The sequence below is a fragment of the Pinus tabuliformis genome, chromosome 1_2 (genome assembly GCF_031772625.1).
Source record: "Pinus tabuliformis cultivar Carrire ecotype Pingquan chromosome 1_2, CPIR1, whole genome shotgun sequence".
Classification (NCBI taxonomy): Eukaryota; Viridiplantae; Streptophyta; class Pinopsida; order Pinales; family Pinaceae; genus Pinus; species Pinus tabuliformis.
The window spans coordinates 300763107-300775159 of NC_142298.1; positions in this window are offsets into that span (position 1 = coordinate 300763107).

The following is a 12053-nucleotide window of genomic DNA, read 5'->3' on the forward strand; positions in this document are numbered from 1 at the left end:
AGAGCAAAAACACAATTTTACTAATTATTGACAATAACAAATGATTGATTTAAATAAGGAATCATAGAAAATGATATGTATGTGAATGCTATTTTTGATTTGTGGAAGCTTTCTTGGGAAATCTTGTTCCATGTGAATTTTCTCTCTCTCTCTACACACCACTTATTTATTTGTAAAAGGTATTCAAGATGAGCTCTTTCGCAAATAAATACTTAATAAATTGCTAGTTAGAAGCCAACCCTAAAATGTGTGCTCTAGTGATAGTGGTCACATTTGGTATTCTTCACTATGTTGAAGTTTGAAATATCTATCCACTTTAGTGTTTTCAGTTGAAATGTGAGAACTGAGGGGAAATCACAGAAGTCATCACAAAAAATTGATATAACCTTAGCTTAATTGTGAAGGTTTTGTTATGTTTATGGCTTCCTAAATTATGTGGGCAAGACAACCCTTGAAAACAATATTATTTAAAACAAGCATTGCATGTTCTTCTAATATGCCTATTAAAATCACCTAGAACTTTCCTCTGTCCCCAACCACTTATTTGTGTCTCAAGAGTGAATTGATCCATGGTGGGTGGACTGACATGCTTCCATCTTCATTGCTAATTCACTGAAGCACTACCCCATTGATATAAATTATAATATTGATAACATATAACTGAAGGTTCCATAAATACCCTCTATTCATCATGTTGTTCATTCCTGGTATTTGAAAATGATCTCTATTATTTTCACCATTCAAAAAAAAATTGTGTGCGTACGACAACATATTTCTCTTATTATGTATCAAGATCACTTGTTCTTAATATGGGCATGTTCGTGGCAAAGTGAACTCTTATATTATAGTTGTCTTGAACTTACCTGTATGTTTCTACCTTTTGCCAGGTTTCAACAGCCAATAAGAAATAATGAAGACAAGTGGGTGGGAAAGAAATAAGCTGGATGATCCTCACCTCTTTGTCTAAGCATTCTTGTATTCAAGGATTTTAGGAGCACATCATGGAAGTCACTCATACCACCTAGATTATCCACGTTGTCATTTGTTTCAACTTGGTAATGGTATAGCTCTGCTACTAAACCATGTATGCCACAAGCCTTTTACATGTCAAAGTGTTTCATTCATGTTTAGAATGTCTATTGTTATTTACAAATCATGCCTCCCCATTTGCATAAGTATTATGTACTGACTTTTAATGTCTTCTAGTTTTAGCATCCATTCATGGAACTAGACTGCATAGTAAATAAATCATTTCACTAGAGTTACACGTGCATGAAATTCATTCACACATGATTATAATTTGGTCCAACTCTTATTTTACCTTCCCAACTTCAACACAAATCCAAATATACTCCTTGATGAAAGTCCCTAGCAACCATTGTTTGAGATTTTTTTGTTGGAAAAAGAGAGGATGTCTAAAAGTACTTATGATATAAGACATGCAATTAGGGTTGATGATTTATTGCTAAAAAAATTGGTCAAATAAGTTGCATATTGTGTGAAATTTGTACTTGTTTGATCTACACATTTGCAATCATATGATACGATTGTTCTTTGGTCATTGAACTCCTCACTACTAACATTTTGAATATATCATATTTTTTAAGGCTTGCTTTAATGTTCTTCACATATTTAAATAGTCTGGAATGATAGGCATTTAAAAGTTTAAAGTAGAGATTTGAGCTTATGTGCCTTGATTTTAGCATGATCTCTCTCTCTATGGGTGTGTGGGTGTGTGTGAGAACTTGTGTAGTTATGATATCATTACTAAAAATATCTGATTTTATCATATTCAAGTTGTGACTCTTCTTCAGTACTTACGTGAACCAAGACAAGGGAGCCTTAGAGTGCAACACTTGGATTTTTTGCTAACTTGATCAGGAACTCTGAGGGGCAAACTCTTCACCATGACATAAAGATTGTGAAGTTCTGAGTAACGGGTTGTAAATATGAATAGCATTGTAATTCATGTGAGTTCCATAATATTACCTCAAAATCTTTTGTGTGTCATAGGGTGTTTCCCAGAAAAAAATATTTAATAATTCTACACATTGTTTCAGAGTGACAATTTTACAGGTAGCAAGTTGACTTGCAGTTCCTAGTGTTGTTCAAAATTAACAGTCAATAGATCCATGAATTTCTGGTTGAAATTTGGTGATTTCAGTGGCATTCTGGTGTCGACATGCGTATTATTTTTATGTACATAAAAATGAAAGCAAGGTCATTGCTTTCTATGTAATTAGATTTTGTCTTTTTGTGTGGGAAGGTGTAAACTGTGCATTGCTTTTACAAATGTAACCCTCTATGGGATTTGATGAAAGCATATGACTGTAGAAGATAGCAAAGTTGTACAAAGCTCTTATATAGAATCATTTTTATTATGGTGAAGTCAATTTTATGATTATAAATATAGACATCTAAGGAGGATACAAGCAATATGAAAGCAAGTCCCATCACCAACTCTTGCCTTTGGAGTTTTGGTATTTGGCATCAATTTGCAGTAGTCCCACCCGTGTTCAAATCTTTGGAGGCATCACCCATACACCTGTAGTGTAGGAGGATACAAGCAATATGAAATCCAGTCCCATCACCAACTCCAACCTCTGGAGTTTTCATGTTTGGAATCAATTTGCAGTAGTCCCACCCTTGTTCATGCTATAATGTTGCCATTATGTTGTATTGTATCTAAACCCATGTCACATGCTTTCAATATCGTCAGTATTGAAAATCTTATTGAAAAAATGTTTTGTGATTTCATATCTTAATATACTTCTAGTGCTACATTCTAAAATTATAAAAAGTAGTTATAGTTTTCATTTAAAGGAAATTCAAATGTACACAAGAATGTAGCTTTGAAACGTAGCAATCTTAGTATTTAGTTTTGTACACACGCTGAAATGAAAAGGAAAACATGTCTCCTATACATTAATTGTCTGGTAAAAGAAAAACAAAATGGGGACAGTTATGTAGAAATGTTGTTGGGGATCGGTTGACTGCAGGGTTCAACTATACAAGAAAATTACAAAGAATACTAGAATTCTTTTTACATGGCAAGAAACACCTTTTTTTAAACCTTGAATTTTAATTAGTCTAGATCATAATAAGCTTTGTAGTAAGATTATTCTTAAGTGTTATATTGTATTTAGATGGCTGATTTACCTGATATTCCTTTGTTCCATACACCAATGTTTGTTGCCTAAATATTAACATTTCCAGGAAGATTATTGTCAAAGCAAGGAATTCTTCATTTTTTCCAAAAAAACTAACATGAAATAGAAGATATACCTTGACCTATAATGTCAGCTTCAACTTATAGACAACTTTATGTATCTTCTGTGAAAGTGTTGAAGATCCCGAAGATTGCAGAAAGTAGAATTGGAAGCAAATAATTCAATGTGGAGGTAGAAAATTTTAAGTTCCAGAAGACTATGGAGAGATAAGATGTAAATGTATATGTTTGGTTATCAGAAAAGATTGTTTTCTCATTTAGGACAACTCAGTTTTTCCAGTGTCCAATCTCCTTCAATATATTATGTTCATGGTTGGAAACTATCATGCATTCTGCAAAGTCCACTTCCAAGGAAAAGGAAAAAATAGTTTTGTTTGTGGTTAAATTTTGGTCAAAATAGGAAAAGGATGTTATTGCATCTTCTCTGACCCTAAATCAGCTGATATTCCATTTGTACCTTTCAACGTACAGGGAGTATGGAATTCAGGAAGAAGCATAAGCATATCAAGCTATCAAGTGCACAAGGATAATTGTTCTAGAGACATGGAAATTTCCATTTTGGATTCCTTAAAGGGATTCCCATCCTTCCAGTCTCATGATTTGTCTGAGAAGCCCAATTTTGTATGGAAAATAATTTTGGAGTTGGACAAGAAAATGAATGCTCACCAAAAACATGGATTTGAATTCCTATGGAGAAACATTGTTGGTTCATTAATCCCAGATGAAATGGAGGCATCATCACGTAGTGATCGTGTTGGAGGTTGCATTATTGCTCATGCTCCTGAGACAGGAAAATCACTCATGATTATAAGTTTCCTACAAATTTATCTTTCTTTCTAGCATGCAAACCATTAATCATTGCCCCAAAAAGCATGCTCCATACATGGAAAAGGGAGTTTAAAAAATGGAATGTTAACATTTCCATTTATATTCTGAGCCCATTAAGAGACTTCACAATAATTTTACACTTTCACCAATGAAGAAAATGCCAAAATTTCTGAAGAGACAAAGCAGATAGGAAGGTACTTTACAAGGAGTACAGGTCTTTTAATTCTTGATAAAGGCCACATTCCTCAGACTCACAAGTCAAAGATTTGGAATTTATTAATGAGAGTGAATAGAAGGCTTCAAATTCTGCTATCTAGAACTTTGTTTCATAACTAATCTATGGAGCCTGAAAAAATAGAACTACAAATTAGTAAGGACACCAAAAATTGAAGTGTGAGTGCCCTTGCATCTAATCCTTGGATACCATATTTTGGTTTGGCAGTAGTGTTGTGAAATTCAGATGTAAGAATGGATGTTAGATCAAATTTACAGATTAAATATGGTTTCAGTTTCTAGATTCCATCAAAAGATAATTTTTGAATGGTCAGCAAGAATGGCTTCTTTAATTCAAGCTTAATTTTGGTTATGATTGTTTTCTTAAATTTTGATGTCAGAGTTTTCTTTATTTGAGTTGGTGAAATGTAACTCCATATTTATTGAACACATTTATTCTCACCATGGCTGGTAATCTCCACTCATTAATACCCATATATGGACTCTCATCCACATGCTCCTAACAAGTTCTTCCCAACCATCCTTTGTACATAAAGAAAACAACATTGTCAGAAGCTATATTATTCAAGATCAGGTTAGGTGCTTAGTTGTCCAAAGAATATAGCTGATGTACAACTGTATAATACATATTTACTATTTGTTATGTGCGTTTTTTTCTTGCATCGCTATTATGATGTTCATACTTCTTGATGGGGCTAGCCCACGTGGTCCCGCCGTCAATGCGCTTCCCTTGGTGGTGTACCAACAAATGAATATATTAATCAAAAAGATTTTGGATATATGTCAATTGATTTTCAATCTGCATTGAATTGAGTGGGGTTACGGTGATTGTACGCTGGTTGTTTGTCTGGTGGACATCTGTCCCTCCTCGGAATTCTACGAACCCGCCTTGGTATAGGGTTTCACACCTTCGCGCTCATTTGGTTATTCGTTGTTTCTCCCGGTCATTTGCTCTGTGAGCTCTCGACGACCCCTTGCAGCTTCTGTGGTTTTCTTTGTGTTGTTCTGAGGCTTGTCCGCCTGGTTTCCTGAGCTACGTGCTCCTGGTAGCCTTCACGGCCTCGATCGTTCAGGACTCGGCCTGGAAATCTTCCGTTCACCCGGCAAATTGATGAAACCCTGGTAAGGTTTGCGTTCTTATGTTCTTCTGCTTGTATGTCGACTGTTACTGTGTGTTTGGAGTCTGCCTTAGTGGGTCTCCACCTCTGTGCGTCTTTTATCGGTTCGCTGTCTGTGTTTTCACGAGTGTTTACAGTTGGTTGATGGCCGTATGGTCCTTGGTGACATTTCTACAGCGCTGGTTCGATTCCTCCACAAACTTGGCAAGGTTATGGTGGCGTTCTCCATCGGTTTCTCCGCCAACTTACCTGGTAAGTTCCTATTCTATGCTGGACACTTGTACTCCTCTTCTACCTGAGTCTAACGTCTTCGGCTCCTTCGTGAGCAGGAAGGTCATTCGAAGGTGTAGTTGCGGCTATGGCTTGCCTGTCAGGTAAATAATGCATTGTATTTTATTCGTTCATTCAATTTCCAGTTCTCTGTATTCTGTTCCTTGGAGTCTAATCTCGTTCTGTTGGTTCTCTTCACAGGTGGAGCCACTCGAGGGTTTCGGCGCTTGGACTCTCAGCTGTTCCGAACAAAACACGGGTAGCGTCGTTCTGTTCGTTTGTGGTTTGCTTGACCTTAATATTACGACTTGTAGGGTTGATATTTTCTTGCTGGCCTTGAGCCGCTGTCTGTATTTGGTTCTCTGGTCGTTAGGCACCGTCGTTGGTTATGGAAATGAGTTGGGGTCTTATGGGGTTTGGCTTCTGTTTGCAATTAGTTTGATTCCCACGTCTGTGAACTGGGTTCGGTTCTTTACTTTGAACAGAATGTAAATGAACAATAAATTTTGGATGACTGTATTTTGTAACTCTATGAATTCAGCGCTGGAATAGATTTGGGTTGCATTCGTAAATTCACATACCTGATATGGTTATTTTATGTCTGGTTATTTTTGTTTGTGCCGCCTGTAACTGGGCGCTGTTGCTTCTCCTCCGGCTTTGGTTATCTTCTCCTTTTGACTTAGAACCTGTAGCAGTGCATTGACAATCTTCACATGATAAAATAATACCAAATATTACATAGTATTGAGGACGCTGTAGGAATGTGTGTGCACAGAAAAACAACTATATTTCCCTCTCTGTATTTCTTATTCAGTCGAACCCCCTAATGTGCTTTTTCCCTCTTTTTAATAGCACTGTTTACAAACTGTTCTAACTGCTGTTAGTTTGTTCAGTTGGTTACATCAGTTATTCCTCATACGGAACTTTGCATGGTTGTCTAATACATTTTCTTTTCATGCTTTTACAACAGTAATTTAACTGTCTGGAAAAAACGACTCTAACTAATTACTACTGCTCCTAACTAAAACTTATTACATTAATCTTAGGCAACTTAATGAAAGAAAAGTAAAATAAAGAAAAAAACAAGTATACTATCCATCTAGTGAATTAATTTCTCCATCCTCTTCAGAAACCATATCAACCTTGCTTCTGTCTTTGCCCTGTCAGCCAGATGCTCCGACATCAGGCTCCCGGGGTAAAAGAAAATCATGGCTCTGTTCCATGAGTTCCTCCACCAAATAGCCAGCCTTCTGTATCTGCGCCGCATCGAGCCACGAGCTGTCCTCCATTGGACGGTCTCTCCACTTGACGAGATATCGTAGATATTCTTTCCTACGTGTCTTCTTGGCTACCTGGGTATTGAGGATCCCTTCAATCTCATGGGATTGAGCCGAAGGCATATGCTTCATCCAAGAACTGTCTCCAATTTGGGTGTCCCGTTCTGGTCGTACCACACTGTCTTCCTCTGCTTGGGCAGTATATGGGAACAGATCTGCCACATTGAAAATAGGTGATATGCCTATATCAGGTGGCAGCTGAATTTCGTAGGCGTTGGCTGAAAATTTACGTAAGATCTTGCAGGGACCAATTTTCTTAAATTTTAGTTTATTATACGCGCCCTTAGGAAATCGTTCCTTGCGCAGGTGCGCGAGGACCTCATCTCCAACATTAAATTGCACTTCTCTTCGCTTTGAATCTGCTTGTTGCTTATACTTCTGTACGCTGTCCTGCAATTTTAATTTGACCTGTTCATGTAGTTCGCTCATTGCTTCGGCAAAATCTTCCCCATCCGCGCTTCTCCGTTCCAACTTTCCCAAATCTCGCAGTTCATGTATTCCCTGAGGATGCATGCCGTACAAAATCTGGAATGGGCTGTGTCCGGTGCTACGATTGGGCGAATCGTTATAAGCGAATTCTGCCTGAGCGAGAGCACGATCCCATAACCGTGAATTTTCTCCAGTCAAACTCCGTAACAAATTCCCCAAACTCCTGTTCACCACTTCCGTTTGTCCATCAGTCTGCGGATGATACGCAGAGCTGAAATTCAATTGCGTGCCCAAATTTTTCCACAAGGTGCGCCAAAAGTGTCCTGTGAATTTTACATCCCTGTCAGAAACGATAGATCTGGGTAGGCCATGTAATCTAACAACCTCCGTGAAAAACAGGTGAGCTACATACATGGCATCACTAGTTTTTCGGCAAGGAATAAAATGACCCATTTTTGAAAATCTATCTACCACCACCATCACTGAGTCATATCCCCGCTGCGTTCTAGGCAGTCCTAAGACAAAGTCAATGCTGTCTGAGTCCCATGACCTGCTCGGAACAGGTAGTGGCGTGTGAAGTCCAGTATTCTAACTGTGTCCTTTCGCCAGTTGGTAGACTTTACACCTGCTCACATATCGTTGTACATCCCTGCTCAATCTGGGCCAATAATAAAAATGTCCGAGTTGCTCCAAAGTTTTGTTGATGCCAAAATGACCCGCTAGTCCACCACTATGCTTCTCCCGTACAATATTTTCCCTCATCGAACAGTCCGGGATACATAATTGTCCACCTCTGAACAATAATCCTTCCTGCAAATTGTAGTCTAACCATGGACTTGCATTTCTCAACACGGGATTTTGGCAGGCTTCAAAAGCTTCTTTGAAATCTGTGTCGGTTCGATACAAATCCTTTAGATGTTCGAATACCATCACCTGTATGCTACTTTCCTGTAAGAGCAAAGCTCTTCTGCTCAAGGCATCTGCCACTTTATTGGCTTGCCCACTTATGTGTTTTAACACGAAAGTGAAACTCTGCAAGTATTCTACCCATTTGGCGTGCTTATGGTTCAATTTGTGCTGTTGCATTACATAACGTAACGCCGAATTATCGGAAAATAATACAAACTCATTGCCCAGCAGGTAGTGTCTCCAATGTTTTAAAGCTTGGACCACGGCATAAAATTCCTTGTCATACGAGGAGTATTTATGCCGGCTCTCATTTAATTTCTCACTAAAGAATGCCACCGGTCTGTCTTCCTGACTGAGCACAGCGCCAATAGCTGTCCCACTTGCGTCACACTGAACCTGAAAAAGTTTATTAAAGTCGGGCAGCCTCAAGATTGGCCTCTCTGTAATCTTCCACTTCAAAAGCTGAAAACTGTCTTCTGCCGCTCTGGTCCAACAAAAAGGCTGACTGGCCTTTTTGATGGTGTCCAACATCGGCGCGCAGATTTCACTGAAATTCCTAATAAATTTCCGATAAAAACTTGCTAGTCCGTGAAAACTACGTACCTCAAATAAGCTCTTCGGTGACGGCCAATTTATGATTGCTGCAATCTTTTCTAGGTCCATCTTCAATTCATTTTCTGCAACTACAAACCCCAGATAGACCAGTTCCTTCTACAGGAAAGTGCATTTCTTTAAGTTTATCAGCAGTTTGTTCTGCTGTAACTTCTCTAACACCCTTCGAACATGTTGAAGATGTTCTCCTTTCGTTCTGCTGAAAATCAAGATATCATCAAGATAAACTATCACAAACTTGCCAATAAATTCTTTTAACATCTCATTCATTAATCTCATAAAAGTACTAGGAGCGTTGCTTAATCCAAATGGCATGACTAGCCATTCGTACAGCCCTTCATTGGTCTTGAAAGCTGTCTTCCACTCATCTCCTTCTCTAATCCTGATCTGATGATATCCACTCTTCAGATCAATCTTCGTGAAATAAGCTGCCCCACTAAGACAATCCATCATGTCATCCATTCTGGGTAGGGGAAATCTGTACCGAATAGTGATTTTATTGATAGCTCGTGAATCTATACACATTCGCCATTCTCCACCCTTCTTAGGTGCGAGTACTGTTGGTACCGCACAAGGGCTCAAACTTTCTCTGATCAGTCCCTTATCTAGCAACTCTTGCACCTGTTTACGAATCTCTTCATTATCTTTCGGGCTCATTCTATATGCTGCCTTATTCGGTAGGCTTGCTCCAGGTATGAAATCGATATGATGGCTAATGCTCCTCTTGGGAGGAAACTTATCTGGTAGATCGTCAACTACAATGTCTTTAAATTCTTCCAACAGCTCCTGAATCTCTGCAGGCAATTCTGACTTTTCTGTGTTCAGCAACATCGTTTTTGTCCTCCTTACAATCGCATAATTGACCTCGTTTTCCTCAATCTGCTTAACAAATTGTTTTCCTCCTATTAACAATGCTTTTGTTCCACTTGAATCTGCTGCATCCTCCTCTTTTATGGGTACAAGTGTATGTTTGATTCCATCTTTCACAAATTTGTAACAATTCGTCTTCCCATCGTGCGTCACCTTCCGATCATACTGCCACGGTCTCCCTAGCAGTATATGGCATACGTCCATTGGCATAATATCGTAGACAACCGTGTCTTGGTATTTGCCAATGTGAAATTCAACCTCGCATTGTTCATCAACTAATAGTTGGTGGCCTTTCTGTAGCCACGACACCTTGTAAGGTGTGGGATGCTTAAGTCGTTTCAATCCCAGCTTTTCCACCATCTCGGTGGCAACTAAATTGTCTGTACTTCCGCTGTCTATGATCAATTTACAACACTTTCCGTGTGATTTGCAAACTGTTCGGAATAGTGCCTTCCGTTGGGTCTGTTCAGCCATCTCCTTGGCTGGCTTCAACAATACTTTGTTTAAAACTAAAGCCTCTCCTGTTTCTGCCACATTTTCTATCTCCCGGGGCTGTGCTTCAGCTTCCTCAGGCTGTGCAACAAATGCTCCCCTCTGGCCAGCGTGCTCGGCTTCCGGGCATTCGAAGGATCTGTGCCCCCACTTATGGCACCTGTAGCACTGGACATTAGTCCCCCTTCCACGACCATTTCCTCTTCCCCGCTGATATGGCCGACCTCCTCTGGTGCTATCTCCCTTCTCTGCTGTCCCTGAAGCTCTGGAACTGCTGCCTTCTTCACTGTTAGTGGCAGTTCTCCCTCTGCCGTAGGACTGTCCTCGTCCTCTGCCATTTCCTCGCCTTCTCCTATTATTCTCTTTCCTGTTAATTTTTTCTTCAGCCTTTACAACACTCTGAAAGGCCTCTTCTATATTTCGTGGAGAGAGAATACTAATCTCATCTAGTATTTCTAGCCTCAAGCCATTCATGTATCTCGTTGTTTTTTCTGGAGTATCATCAGTATAACCAGCCCGCAAGTTTACACGATAAAACTCCTCTGTGTATTCCTTTGCGGTCATACCTTTCTGCCTTAAATTCTGCACTCGTCGATAAAGTTTGACCTGATAGTCTTTAGGCAAAAATCTGCCCTTCAGTTTTGCCACCATCCTTGGCCACTTCCTTATCGATACCTTGTTCATTCGTCTCCTGTCCGCTTGGACATTATCCCACCATAAAGCGGCGTGTCCTTTTAACTTAGTCACAGCAAATCTAACTCTTTTTTCCTCACTGATCTCTTCGTTTTCAAAATACTTATCTAACTCACTTACCCAATCCAGCAGGACATCTGCGGACAGACTGCCATCATAGTTAGGGATCTCAGGTTTGGGTTTGCTGCTAGCTAACAATATCGATCTCAATAGTCTTAACTCCAGGGCTTCTTCCTCTGATCCGCCTGTAGCAGTTGTTGCCTCTTCTTCACTATCATCCCCAAGTTCTGGGTCTCTTCTCCTACCTGCCTCCACTGCTTCTAAGTGAGCAGTAAGGATTCTCAACTGTTCCCTCAAGCCCTCGTCTGCTACTCTGCGTGCACCTCTTCCATGTCCTCGTCTTTGAACTTCCATCTCCCTCTGTTTTCTTCAAATTCTACTCTGATACCACTTGATGGGGCCAGCCCACGTGGTCCTGCCGTCAATGCACTTCCCTTGGTGGTGTACCAACAAATGAATATATTAATCAAAAAGATTTTGGATATATGTCAATTGATTTTCAATCTGTGTTGAATTGAGTGGGGTTACGGTGATTGTACGCTGGTTTTTTGTCTGGTGGACATCTGTCCCTCCTCGGAATTCTACAAACCCACCTTGGTATAGGGTTTCACACCTTCGCGCTCATTTGGTTATTCGTTGTTTCTCCCGGTCATTTGCTCTGTGAGCTCTCGGCGACCCCTTGCAGCTTCTGTGGTTTTCTTTGTGTTGTTCTGAGGCTTGTCCGCCTGGTTTCCTGAGCTACGTGCTCTTAGTAGCCTTCACGGCCTCGATTGTTCGGGACTCGGCCTGGAAATCTTCCGTTCACCCGGCAAATTGATGAAACCCTTGTAAGGTTTGCGTTCTTATGTTCTTTTGCTTGCATGTCGACTGTTACTGTGTGTTTAGAGTCTGCCTTAGTGGGTCTCCGCCTCTGTACGTCTTTTATCGGTTCGTTGTCTATGTTTTCACGAGTGTTTACAGTTGGTTGATGGC